A 15448-nucleotide genomic window follows, 5' to 3' on the forward strand; every position below is an offset into this window, starting at 1 on the left:
CCCTGATAACACCAACTCATGGCTGTTTTTTATAGCTGATGTAAACACCATTGCCAACTCCTTGTATTAGCTGTTGCAGATCCTTTCATAAAATAAACGAAAACCAAGGTGGGTTTTCCACCTGAAGAATTGGTGCAGGCATTTAAGTCCATGCATGATCACATATTCTGGTTTAATATCAAGTAACAAACTATCCCACCAGACAAGACACTTCTTTTCCCCAAAGATCCTCCATTTTAATTAATTTAAATCGCAGTCGTCTGGCTTTGATGCCGGCCTTTGAGTGACAATACTCATCATTTCTGATTAGTAGCTTTTACTTCAAAGCTGGTCCAAATATTTTGGAGGAGGTATTGGGTAAATTAACTCAATTTCTGTATTCTTTGCCAGCCTTACAGAAATATAACCAACACCATTATAGAATACTTGTAACATCTCAATTTGCTTTACTATACTACTTTGCTTATTTTGACCTCTATGTAATAGAAAGGAGATTTATTTCTTGGAATTAAGTCCAACTTTGTTGTGACTCAGCCTTCTCAGCAGGAAATCCATGTGGATGCGAAGTCCCATAAATGTTTTAGTGGAATTACGTTTAACTTTGTTGCGATTCAGCCTTCTGAGCAGGAATTTCTTGTGGATGTGAAGTCCCGTACATGTTTAAGTGGAATTACGTCCAACTTTGTTGCGACTCGGCCTTCTCAGCAAGACTCGCGCAAAAAGAAACGTCTAATGCCGGTAATCTGACCTAGTTTCGAATGAGGTGTAACAGAAGTGTTAGACACCACCATCGATCCCAGAAAATACACATACAGCTTGCTACCGTCGGTAATTAGACACTAGTGTACATTCAGTACATACAGCTGCGGTCAATACCCACAGCACAGTGTACAAACGATACAGCGGTGGACATCTCAGGTCCAGCTAAAGATAACAATGTATCATGTTTCATTACTGTCTGCATTTTGTAGTGACAAGCAGAAAACTTCACTTGCAAGCAACGGAAAGTTAACTTTTTCAGATGGGTGCACGCGGTTTGGGGGGGAGTCTTAAATGCCTTTAAGTATTATCAGTCCAAGCGTTCTCCTAAAAGCCTGATGTACGTACGTCCACATCTGTAAAGAATTTTGTTCACCATTTAAATTTTTTTTAGATACATCTTAAAACCAAAAAGAAAACAGGGGAATTTCTTTGAAATGTCACATACTGTATACTTAAAGACCTACAGGCATGCACCCACACCTTCATCAGATTGCATTACCATGTTATTGTATTTATACACCGAGTGACTCAACTGGTACAATCTTTAAGTCGCAGTTCTATGCAAAATCTGTCAGTGACATTAAAATAACATTAAATAACTGATGCAGGTTTTGATAAGACATGCTTGCCTGCAGGATTGATCTCTAGACTCTATCAAGACAGAAAAAGTCAGTTTAAAGTAAGGTTCAGACTTTGATTTTTCAAATGTCATGGCAGGATTGTTTGCCTGGTTAGTTTGATCTAATGTAGAATACATTTAACATTGGTGTCAAAAATCAATACCTTACAGTAACATAATTAGGGCAGTGATTTTGAACGATCTTCAAATACTGGAGTGTCTCCATGCATGAGGTGATGTTGAAGTTATTTCTCTTATATCTTTCATGTGTGGGTTCAAGTGTGGTGGGTGGGGAGAGGTCTGTTTCTGTGTGTGTGGGGGGGGGGGGGAGGAGGGATGTAGAACAAAGTGGACCCCAGAAACATATTAAGTGTAAGTTCTAGTTAAAACACTTTGCTTTATAGAAGGAATTCCACCAAACATGAAGAACAACTTGTATATTAAGTTTCATTCATTTAGGTATCTGGCAACAGATCAGCTTAAATTGACCAAATGAAGGCATCTGTCAATTTTACTGTAATTTATATAAAATCATCCACATTAAAACAAAATTTAGTTAAAATATAATGTGCATTAAATTAAAGCTTATTACTAGTGGCCTTACATTTTATGTTTCATGTTCAGTGTATAACAAAAACAGTTTCTGTAGGGATATTTACCTAAGGGACAAAATATACTTTCTGACCAAAAGAATTCTTTAAAATATATCTTCACTGAAGAGTATTTGATGCTAAAGATGGCAGCTAGCTATGATGCCAATCATGTAAAATACCCATTAGCATAACAAATTCAGTATGAACCTACACCTACCTCTGTTTTAGGATCTTTTTACTCTTTGTAACAACTTTTGAATGGCTATCTTTTTCACTCAAACGATGCTATGAAAACACAAATATCTCGTAAATTTTGGCAATTTCTCTGTGGAGGGTGAGATGTTGATCAATCAATCGAGTTTAAAGATATAATATGAAGCCTGCATGTAAGTTAGTTGTCTTCCAACAAAATATATGTGATTGCTGGAATCCAATTTGCTAATGGTTATTATTACATAAGGAAACCAAAACCAAAGAAAGTATGGCCTCCCAGAAACACTGCCTTTTGCCTTAGTTTTTTCTCCTTTTTTATTCTTCTTCTTTTCTTTTAACATATCATGTGGCAAATATCCAGTTTCACATTAAAACAATGTAAATTAACACAGATATACTGTGCTATAAAGTAGGGTTACAATAACAAGGAAGAGGCCCTAATATGAAGATCGTTTTCAGAGAACCAAAATGGAAAAATAAACAAATATTTACAAGAACACAAAATATTTTGGGGCAGTATTTCTGCAAACTTTATTCCCAGGTTCAAGAAGTCAAACTGTTGACATCAATATCAGTTACATAGATGACTAATGTCTTAACATGGGCTGTCTTGATAGTCTTAAAGTATCTGTAAATATATTACACACATGTGTATTAATTATATAGCCAACCGGCATTATAAATTAGTTAGTACGCAAACGTAGATACTATATTGGTGCTGGCATCCATATTTCATAAATTCTTTTATGAAATAGAAAACAGCAAAGGAATATATGGACTTGAACCAGAGCCCTCTGGATCACAAGCTTAACTTACTGAGCTATCCAGCCATTAGTTGATGGCAACCATTGGTGGCAATTATTCTTCTTCTTATATAATAATTTCTTTGCTGGTGGGGGGTGGGGGGTGGGGGGTGGGCAGTCAGAATCCATGGTACCAGTTGCATACCTGCAGTTTCATTTGATAAAACCCAGAAAGCAACAGGGAATGGATTTCAAGGACTTGTGGTGATAATTTTGTTACTACAAAAGTAAAAGTGCAAAGGAATTATGTAGATGTTAGATGTGAGGGCAGCTACAAATTTTGTAATGAGCATGTTACTTAAAAGTAATTGATGTGAAAATCTAGTTAGGAGCTGGGAGGACCACCAGTGTACATATCACAATGATAATGTTGATACCTACATAAATGTATAACATATAATCTTGTTATAACGACAACAAAATGTGCAAAAGAATGTACTTTCATCAACCAAAATCAAATTATAACTACACCATTTATTATCAGAACAAATTGTTTAATATATACTTGATCGGGCGACTATTGTAGTTACCATGAATACTAGTTTTTTTCAAACAGTTTTCCTTGATATAATTCAGCTATGGCAATCATTTGTACTTGTTTTTTGCAAGAGATGACCGGATAATAGGTCTCTCCCTGTGTTCAATCGATGTACACTTAAGGCAGCCGATAGCCCGGCTCTTGTCTAGATTCACAGATTCTGTGAGATCCTTAAAGATCCTGAAAGAGACATAGCATACGCAACAGATTTTGACGACCTTTGACCTAAAGAGAACTTTGACCCATCAAGACAATGATGGGCCTGCTGGACTCAATGGGCATTATCTGCACCTGCATGTCTTCTACAAATTCGACTCAAAATTTAAGACTTACAAATATCAATTTTTTTAAATCTCTTTGACTTTTTCATCCCCCCCCCACCCTGGAAAATTCTTCGTACATTCATACTTTGGCAAAAAATCTAGCATATCCACATGCATGTTAAATATGACATTTGACATATATAGTAATTGTCAGTTAAAACTCATTAAGCTGAAATATAAGAAATGTTTCACAGTTTTTACCTTCTGTTAACCTTAAATATATATTTTGGAGTCTAACTAACTATGAAAGTTTGTTTCAGTGTTTTGATATAATATGGAACATTCCAACAAGAAAGTAAGCAAGGGGATTACTCTGTCTCTCATCTCTCTCTTCCATGCTCTGTCTTCCATCTGATGCGGATCCTGGTGGGAGGAGGAGGAGTATGGCGCAGGGGGTGGTCTTAAATGCACACACCCACCTTTGCAAACTCTGATACAAAAATGCAAATGTAGTTATTGACAATATGTTACCCTTTAGACTAACTGTAGACCTAACTTATTGTTCACCATCTGGTGTCTACAAATGTTAAGTTTACAACACCCAGACCCCTCTTCATGGTGCTTGACCTAATTCAATAACTCCACAGTCACACTGCTTCCTTAATAAAATCCTGGCTCCACCCCTGTCCATGGTCTTGTACAATATATTCCACTCTCATATTCACGGCACAAAATCGTGAATACATTGCAAATACCTTTTGCGGTCTGCAAGTAAACTAGAAAAGGAAACACAAACTTCTTTGATATTCTTATTCTCTCACATATTTCAAATATTTTCAACAAGATGCCATGACAGTCCAAATTAAGAGGAAGTCTCTAAGAAAAGACTAAGGAAATCATTTCTTTCAAGGTAAAAATCATAGTTAAAAAATAACCCAATTCTCAGCCTCTTTCCCCCTTCTTTGCCCCAATTTCACCCTCCCAGTTTTATAATTATCATCGGGTCTCGCTATCGTTAAAACTTACAAAAGCAGAAAACCCTTTATCCCGCAATTTCTGATTCGCGTTCCTTTGTAATCACCAACCTCTGATTTCGTACCTGTCTCTCCAAGGCCCTTCTCTGATTTTGCTGTCTCGGTTAAAAGCTTTCAAGGAGAGATCAATTTATCCTTCTCTTCTTAGCCTTCTTCTGCTTCTTCTTCTTCTGCTTCTTCTTCAATTTTGCTTCTCATCTCCAGATGAATCACACTGCAAGAGAAAATGAGTACCACATGTAAAAAAAGAAAAACAGCACTTAGAACATAGGAATGTTAAAAACATGTCCATGATGTCTGACAAGATGTTTGGCTTAATATATTCATGTTCAATCCAGACTGTCATTACGCATACTGATCCAGGCTAAATTCAAGCCTAACTTTCAATGTTTTTCTTCATTGGATAAAAAGTGGCAAATTATATAAGAAGTGTTTCAAAACAATCAGAACTGACCACCCCCAGATCCTTTCCCAACAAGAAATCTCTTGAAAGAAGTGCTATTTATCTAGAGGTAGGTACGATTGTTGAAGAATTTTTAAACCATAAATTGTGAATTGCAATAAATTGAAATTCATAACGAGGGTACTGACCTTAACTTGAAGCTAATACCATTTTTATACAAGTAGTTTCTAATACAGCCTCTATATATATACATATATATGTATACTTATATACATCTATATATAAACATATATATAAATATACATATATATACATCTATCTACATATAAACATATATATAAATATACATATATATATATATATATATACATACATATATATATATATATATACAGTATATATATTATATTTGCTTTAGCCCTTGTACAGTTTAATATTTGCTGTTGTTTTCATTCATTATTTTATTGTTTGCATGCACCCATTACCACACTGCTACCCTAACACTGGGGAAACGGGAAAGGGTGCCCATGGCCTCTTTACAACTTTCGCATATGTGATTTAACTGATTTACATATCACAATATCTTGCATTACTACTGTCCCAGTAAACTCTTTAAGTTATTCTCATCCATATACAATACATACTAAAGTTTACAATCTTAAGACATATGATACAGACAAAACCAAGGATATAATTTAATTTAAAATTAAAAGGAAATTCTACGCATTTGCTTCTGGCATGAATCTCTTTCAATCAAGCAAATTTTTTGGCAATGTTTTTTCTTGTCAATTTTGGTTTCTGTTTTTGTCTTAAATAAGTCTTAGATCCATTAGTTCATGGAGAAATGTTGGCGAACCATTTTTGCTCTTGTCACTATGGGAGGCTTCAGCTACCAGTAAATTTCAGATCATTCAGTCTCCTTGAACCCATCCTAGTTTTGATAAAAATCTCTTTTGCTGAATAAAAACAAGACACTGAAATATTAGCAGAGAGGTAGGAAAGGCAAGGACACACAATCAGTGTGGAGATAATGGTTGTAGAGTTGACCAACGGGGGTTTATCAGCGAGTGAGAAGTCAGGGAGAGACATTATTATAACAACACAGGGTAATATGCACAGATCAGACCCTCGATCCCCATCATGTTGTGGCTATTAAATATCAGTCGGAATTTACTACAGTTCGCAATCCAATTGTATATAAATAAGAGAAAAGGAATTCTTGCAAAGTTAATAGGGGGCCCGTAAGCTTTTTAATTTTTTTTTTTATCTCTTTAGGTTTTTTGACTAATTTATATTTCGGGGAATATTTGGACTCTGTGAGTGGGTTGCACTTACTATGTAAATTTCTCTTGGGGGGGTTGTAAATTTCTGCAGATCATGATATAGCGACCATGAGTTCCATGTGAGTGATTCCCTAATACCTGCAAATGGGGTTTCACCTGCAGTATGTGAGGTATACACTTTATTTACAAGTGTGCATGCCCTTGACAATGCTGAAATGGTGTTGCTGTTGTTGCTACAATATCCATGGGTGGCATGCAAATGACATTGATAAATTTGAGAGCTACAGATATAATTTGATAGCTTACTTCTAAATACAGCAATTGTTGACCTCTGAAGGGGGAGGGTATGAGGTAGGGGGAGAGGGAAAGGTTGAACTGTGTGGGTTATGTTAGGGGCCATTGCCAATTCTAATCGCCGTCATGGCCTTGCTGATTTAGACTTTTGGATATCGATTGAGTACGCTCTTTGAACCAGCGTTAAGATAAACTTTTCTGGCAAATCTCAGCCGTACGTATATATGCACCATTATGGATGGAACCATTCAGAATTGAATAGGCTAGGCCTAGTCGTATCAATGTTATGGTTACATGAGGAGTCTTGGCCTAGGCTTTAAAATCGTAGATCGTTGCAACTACATTTACCTCCATGCATTTAACCCCCACACCACAGGTTTATCAAAATTTCTATTTCTCACTTCATATTTCAAATTCATATTAGTGAATTCGAAACAAAAATCACCAATAAGTAAAACAACTTCACAATTCGTTAACCAGTTCACTTTAATGTTCACTGGGCCTTAAATGAGGTATGTTCCACTTTTTTGTTTCACATATGAGTTTGAAACTTGAAAATGAAAACTTGAAACACGTAACTATATTAGGACTTGATAAACTCTGTTAATTTCGAACATAGCCTTCAACCTTAAAACTTTCTCCCAACAGGCTGGCCCATTATAATGAGCAGTCAAGTCTGTAATATATATGGAAAACACTATAGTTACTCTATAATTGAAGGTACTTTGTCAGTTTAATAAGTCAGTCTTTTAGACCACATAGACGGAAATTTGATTTGATCCAACTTTTCTTTGGGCAGACAAAGTAACTCTCCAATGACCGATCTACCGATACAGGCCGATCTCTCTCTCTCATCGACAGCCATTGCCGATGAATCGTAACGACGTTTTACGCCATGAACACTCTCAGCAACATTGTGAAGATGATCTAATGATTATTCTAAATTTACAAATATTATCTCTCTGGTAATAATGGCTGTGTCATTCCCTCGGGTCCCTTATACTTCGGTGTTCTAGGATGTGACTCCATCTTACCGACAGCAGCTCGTTGGTAACAAGATTCTTGTAAACTTACACCGATTGAGACTAATTGTCAATGTTTTAAAACGAGCTGTTCTAAAAGATGAATCTATAAAGCTGCGAATGAGAAGCGTTAGATTCTGTGATGATGGCATGATTATGGGTAATTTAAGCCCCTTGCGCAGGTCAATCACTGGGGATGGAGTTTTAGTGGTATATAGCTTTGAGGTGTGAAACGTTAAAGCATTGTGTCGTTTCTATGAATAAAAAAACAAAACCAATCAACCAATATGGAATACAACAAACCAACTGGTTGATATAACAGAGAGCTGCTTTAACTAGACTACTAAATGATTACATGACAACTGTATGAAGATAACGGACAAACTGGCCACAGGACTATCATTTAATTAATTCAGTTCAATAAGAAAAATATATAGATTTCATTTTTTTTATGCTACTGCTGTACATATTGCAAGATGCATAAATGACATAAAGTATATGTCTATGACTGATATTTCCTACTACTATGTCATGTACATGTGACAGTTTAGCCTTAATTTACATTCAAGTTCATGGTAACCATGACAGCCGCAGGTAGTTTTCAAATATTATACAGTTGTTGTTGAAGTTTGCAAAACAAGTAGTGAGAAAATAAGTATGCACTTTTGGTGGTACCCAGAATTTGCCATCACCTAAAAATGTAAGGAATTGCAGTCAGAAATTGTGTTTACAAAGCTTAATATAAAAAAACTTGGCATCAGACAGTATTTGGGAAAAATTGGCAATTTGCCAAGATAAAAACCCGAAGACAGTTGGAGAATAGAAGAAAAAATAGGTCTATCTAAAGCATAAGAAACAGCTTTCTTTTGTAATGCAAATGAGAGCTAAAGAATAACATATCAAGTATTGTTAACAGTTAAGGGGAAAGGGGAAAGGTTTTCTCCTAAAAAGTTTTCCACAAGGAAAATATACTACTCATGTCAAAAGAAGAAAAAAAAAAAGAAGAAAAAAAAAGGAGAGATATATATATACTGAAAATTGTGAAAACATATGTTTTGAAATTATGAAATGCAGTTTGAAGCTGTAGCGCATTAGATGGAAATTTTTTTTGCCAACAGGATAATTTAATATCAAAATCTTTTCTCAATTGCACTCGAATTTCCATCTTCCAGATGTCAATCTCGATTGCTTTCATGCGCACATTTCCTGAAAAAAGCTCAAATTTGTTACATACGATCACACATGCATATTAAAGATGCACAACGTCTATGATGACTATTTACGGTACGTAGGGGGGAAAAAAATTATGATTTGGATCCAGGCACTGTCTAGCACTTACCATGCTAACATATAAGTATATAATTTATTATTGTAAGCAATCTCATGGATGAGTCAATAAGGAGGGGGTGGGGGGGGGGGGGTTATTTCAGCAAATGAAGAATGACAATTTTCGGTAATGCCACGGGCATTAAAAAAAGGACATTGTGTGTGCCATACGTAATTTATGATTCAAATTAGCATAGAGATCTTTTAATAGACACGTATATCAAATTCTTAAAGCTGACAAGAGTGAATTTTTAGCTTCCATTTTCCGTGCCTTTAAATTCATCGTACTGCTTTAAAGACTAAACTGATGGCCTTCTCCATTCCCATTGAAGTTACTCAAGTGAAGCAAAATGGAAACATTAGGAGTGAAGAGTTGCTATGGTAACAATCCCCAAAAACTTAACTTTAATGCAAATCTGCCCAGATGCCTGGCAATGGATGCAGACATTTCAGACAACGACCCGGTTGAAATTTTACGACACCTAGAAGACTAGAATTGCAAAGGGAAAAAAAAAGACATTGATAGAAAAAGAAAAAAAAAGAGCTACAAAAATTGTACTAACTGTATCTGTCTAAATATGAAATGATAAATTCACAGGTTTCCATTTAATCCCTTCTTTCATTAAGGTTGTTGAAGGGTAAAATTATAGTAATATGATAAAATGTGTCTGAATTCCTTGGAAACTGATAAATTATGCAATTTGACCCAATTGCAACAGAGATAATAAATAACTGTATGATCGACAAATTTGTCAAAGTCCAATTATTTCAATAGGATTGTTTTTGCTTTGTCTGGAAATCAAAACCACACAGGATATCACGGTCGCTGAATTAGTTTCTTAGTTTAACAAAAAAGTGAAACCAGCATGTTGGAAATATGTTGCATCTCTATGTCAAAACCACATCTTACTAGCAGCATGTTGGAAATCTGTTGCATCTCTGTCCAAAGTGCATCTTAATACCAGCATGTTGGAAGCATGTTGCATCTCTGTGTCAAAACCACATCTTACTACCAACTTGTTGGAAATCTGTTGCATCTTTGTCCAAGCCACATCTTAATACCAGCATGTTGGAAGTATGTTGCATCTCTATGTCCAAACCACATCTTAATACCAGCATGTTGGAAGTATGTTGCATCTCTATGTCCAAACCACATCTTAATACCAACATGCTGGAATATGTTGCATCTCTGGTCCAAACCACATCTTAATACCAGCATGCTTGAAATCTGTTGCATCTCTGTCCAAACCACATATTAATACCAGCATGCTTGAAATCTGTTGCATCTCTGTCCAAACCACATATTAATACCAGCATGCTAGAAATCTGTTGCATCTCTGTCCAAACCACATCTTAATACCAGCATGCTTGAAATCTGTTGCATCTCTGTCCAAACCACATATTAATACCAGCATGCTTGAAATCTGTTGCATCTCTGTCCAAACCACATATTAATACCAGCATGCTTGAAATCTGTTGCATCTCTGTCCAAACCACATCTTAATACCAGCATGCTTGAAATCTGTTGCATCTCTGTCCAAACCACATATTAATACCAGCATGCTAGAAATATGTTGCATCTCTGTCCAAACCACATATTAATACCAGCATGCTTGAAATCTGTTGCATCTCTGTCCAAACCACATATTAATACCAGCATGCTAGAAATCTGTTGCATCTCTGTCCAAACCACATATTAATACCAGCATGCTTGAAATCTGTTGCATCTCTGTCCAAACCACATATTAATACCAGCATGCTTGAAATCTGTTGCATCTCTGTCCAAACCACATCTTAATACCAGCATGCTTGAAATCTGTTGCATCTCTGTCCAAACCACATATTAATACCAGCATGCTAGAAATCTGTTGCATCTCTGTCCAAACCACATATTAATACCAGCATGCTTGAAATCTGTTGCATCTCTGTCCAAACCACATATTAATACCAGCATGCTAGAAATCTGTTGCATCTCTGTCCAAACCACATATTAATACCAGCATGCTAGAAATCTGTTGCATCTCTGTCCAAACCACATATTAATACCAGCATGCTTGAAATCTGTTGCATCTCTGTCCAAACCACATATTAATACCAGCATGCTTGAAATCTGTTGCATCTCTGTCCAAACCACATATTAATACCAACATGCTAGAAATCTTTTCCATCTCTGTCCAAACCACATATTAATACCAGCATGCTTGAAATCTGTTGCATCTCTGTCCAAACCACATATTAATACCAGCATGCTTGAAATCTGTTGCATCTCTGTCCAAACCACATATTAATACCAGCATGCTAGAAATCTTTTCCATCTCTGTCCAAACCACATATTAATACCAGCATGCTTGAAATCTGTTGCATCTCTGTCCAAACCACATATTAATACCAGCATGCTAGAAATCTTTTCCATCTCTGTCCAAACCACATCTTAATACCAGCATGCTTGAAATCTGTTGCATCTGTCCAAACCACATATTAATACCAGCATGCTTGAAATCTGTTGCATCTCTGTCCAAACCACATATTAATACCAGCATGCTTGAAATCTGTTGCATCTCTGTCCAAACCACATATTAATACCAGCATGCTTGAAATCTGTTGCATCTCTGTCCAAACCACATATTAATACCAGCATGCCAGAAATCTTTTCCATCTCTATGTCAAAACCTTATCTTAGTACCAGCATTTTCAAAACCTGTGCTTGACATACAGAAGGAATGAGGAAAGTACATTTACTTAAAAGTATTTAGATACATGTAATACTGCTATTGTCTTACTAAATTTAAGGAAATTATATTTATAGTTTTAATAATCTTTAAGTGTTTTTAATGTATGTTTGATTACATATTTACAATAATTCTAATTTCAATAAAAAGACAATTAAAAAAAACATTGTTTAAGACTAATTTAGTTCTAAGTTTTAACCACCCTCAATAGGTTTATATACAAAACTCAAGATAACCACTATTTTTACTTGTAATAAAAGTATACTGCAATTTGAAAATTTTCCCTCCATATGTCACAGACATTTTTTACTCAGTTCATCGCTCCACGTTGAAGTTAAATCTCAAATTGCATTGCTGACCAGATTTTAGTAATTATACAATGTGTCAACATGGGATAATACACTCGTCAAAAAAAAAAAAAAAAAAACCAGCAAGGTTATTTTGGTCCCTCAAGAATTGATGACTATTTTCGTCATGTTGCAAAACATTCGCACACCAAGCCACACCCATTTTCAACCCCACTGCTCAAACTGATATGGCCAAACATCAGGTGTCAAATTAAACATATATTTGACCTCAGCTTCCTGCTTCTGAGTTTCAAATTATCCAAACAGAAGATAACAGCAATTGTCAGTCACAAAAAACCATCACAACCAGTATATGAGATTATGTAGCCAAGGTGAGAGCCTTGTAATGCACCCAAGTTGGGAATGCAGGCCAGTTTCAGTGCACTGCAACATTGTTTATGGACGCCAACAATATTTTTAAAAACTTTCTTAAATAATTACCTCCTCACCACAGGGGGCCTTTATACTTCCCAGACTGCAACTTTCGCAAACCCAGGTGGGTCACTAAGACGATAAAGGTGAAAGTTGCGGTCACCAAGCAAAAACATTTGAATACCAGGGACTCAAAGTACTAGCTGCTGCAGAAGAGATCCTAGAAACAGTTTCTACAGAGGTTTTGCCACAGATGTAATCTATATGCATACAACATATTGCAATCTTTGCAATAAATAAATTCATTTGTCAAAGGTAGAATTTGCCGACACCTTTCAAATCAAAAGATGGCTGGGAGACCTGGACGGGCCCATAGCCCAGTGTTGGAAACTGTGGGGAGCACAAATGTTGGCTGATGTCTGTATTGGAATATGGCCACTAATAGGGAGAACATTTTGCAGAAGTTTTTTTGCTTGGTTTTAAGGAGCCTTAGATGCAAAATGGTGTTAAGATCAATTTCCATCTTGTTTACAATACTGTGCAGTACTACCAGCTTAATCGTTGCAAGTTAAATACAAATTTGTGGGCATATGTGTTATAAAATCTAAGCCAACCGAACCGCTCCACTTGGTCAAGGCCCTGGAGCTGAGATATGAACTCATAATGTGTAAATTCAGACCCTGTATATATGCTGTTCCTCTGTAATTGCTGGAGGGTGGAGTAGACCATGGCCGATAAACGGCTACAAAAAAAAATAAAAAAGAAAAAAATGAAAGTTAATCGGTCTTCTGACCTCCTAAACTTTACAATGCTGGTAGTAGTTTATACAGAAACAGTGTGACCATGCATTGCAGTTACTGCATATATATATATATATATGCATAACTAAGGCTTATCTGTAACCTGTAAACAAACTAGATGAAAGACTATATAGTTGATCATAGTCGGTTGCGTCATTGAAAGTAACCTATTCCTGCAGAAAAGAAGGTAATTGATGCTAAACTTCAACTTTCGACCCGAAAAAGTTCAGAGGTTAAGCTAAATTCAGTGATTTGCTTGTACTGAGTTACAGAGACTATATGCAAGCTGTTAATTGATGCCTGCTCAGAGCGGGAGGAATTACATCAAATTGTCTCTTTCAAATAACTTGGGTTAACTGTCACACACATTAAAAGAGCAAATTAATTTGGAAACATTTTGTCTTTGTTTAATACAAGCTTATCGCATCTTTTGATATTTTCAAACTGTTGAAAATTCAAAGAAATAAGGAACAATTTGCAATTAAAAAAAATATTTAAAAAAAAGACAAAAACCAAGCAATTGATAATAACTGCACAAATAAGAACATACACATATTGTAGTACAAAAATAATACTTCAATCGGCTTATAGTGTAAGCTACATACTCTCAGTACAACTTAAATCCAAAAAACAACTCCATACATGTATACAAATTATGCACTGTACATTTTATTAGCACCCTACAGTCAAAATGCCAAACATAAGACTATGCAAATGATAAAAACCAAAACGCATCATAGCTGACATAGATATTACATAATTTATGTATAAAACCTATGGAGGTGCTTGATGCTTCATACAAACTGCATGGAAACAGCACTACTGCCAACTTTGAACTGGAATTTGTTTGGATTCATTTACCACAAACCAGTAAATGTAGGACATAAAAGTTACCCGAATATGGGTTCAGAGGTTTGTGAAAAACTATGTAAAACATTGACAGCATGTTGAATCAATGAAAATATAGTAAATTAACTGCCACAAATTTCTAGGGGTGGGAGGTTGTTTGATGTGTTTATAATTTGTGTATAATTTTTCTTTGGTTCTTTTTCCTTTGTTTTTTTTCTTCATTCAGGGAGTATTTCTACTTGTTAAGCCCTCAAGGATCTTTAGTTCACTTCCCTTTGCACTTTTTGTATAATGTGTTCTATTCATACCAACTCTTTGTACTCTAATCTGTGTGAAATCAAATAAATGAATGAATGACTGAATGAATAAATGGATGGATGGATGTATGATTTGCATGCACTCTACCAGCCTAGGTCATAAGCTACTTGAAAATTTTATGAGGCAAAGTTATTTTGCACATATATATATGCATGTGACGTAGCTGAACTCTCTGAGGAAGGGTATGCATAGGGGCAGTAGTCCTGTACGGAAAGGCCAATCCCAGAAATGGTAAAGTGTGTAAAATTCAGATATGCATACATGTGTTGGTAAAACTGAGTACAGTTACATATAGCAGGGAGATATGAGTAAATAACATTATAGGAGCAGAGTAAACATAAAAAACCAAAAAGCATAAAAGGCTGGCAATTACGGAAGGGAGATGGCCACACACACATACAGACAATTGCCAGATGCTAGAGCGAGGTTAATACGGTAATGCATAGGTTATATGAGGTGAGGGAGTATGCGCTGTGAATTAAAAAGACAAAACTTAACCTAAATAAATTTATTGTAACCTGCAGAGGACTCTTCTGGAACTGCAAATCGTGAACTATTAAGTATTAATTATGCGAACTGGATGGATGGCCAGCCAGCTTGTCCTATATATATTTCAAGTCATTTTTCCCCATGCAGTTACTACTGTATAACAACAGCTTAAATGTGAGCTACTTACAAAATGACTGTTGATAATTACCCACCAGAGCTATCTATAGCTGTACTCAGTCCTCGTAATGACCAGTCTTTCAGATACACAGTGAGCTAGCAGTATTGAGGACACTAACATTGGGTACTCTATGACTGCTGATAATTACCCACCAGAGCTATCTATAGAGCTGTACTCAGTCCTCGTAATGACCAGTCTTTCAGATACACAGTG

General features: G+C 35.9%; 1 protein-coding gene across 4 annotated transcripts in view; it reads right to left on the bottom strand.

Moving 5' to 3' along the window:
* Nucleotides 1-2693: 2693 nt before the first annotated feature.
* The window catches only part of LOC139962013 (bis(5'-adenosyl)-triphosphatase-like), a 61930-nt gene continuing 49175 nt past the window's right edge, over nt 2694-15448 (bottom strand). For all 4 annotated transcript variants that reach the window (XM_071961810.1, XM_071961811.1, XM_071961809.1 and 1 more), the window contains one exon: nt 2694-5039. The gene's annotated coding sequence lies outside the window, so the exon portion shown is untranslated. The remainder of the gene's footprint in view (nt 5040-15448) is intronic.

The sequence above is a fragment of the Apostichopus japonicus genome, chromosome 20 (assembly GCF_037975245.1).
Source record: "Apostichopus japonicus isolate 1M-3 chromosome 20, ASM3797524v1, whole genome shotgun sequence".
In the NCBI taxonomy this organism is placed as follows: Eukaryota; Metazoa; Echinodermata; class Holothuroidea; order Aspidochirotida; family Stichopodidae; genus Apostichopus; species Apostichopus japonicus.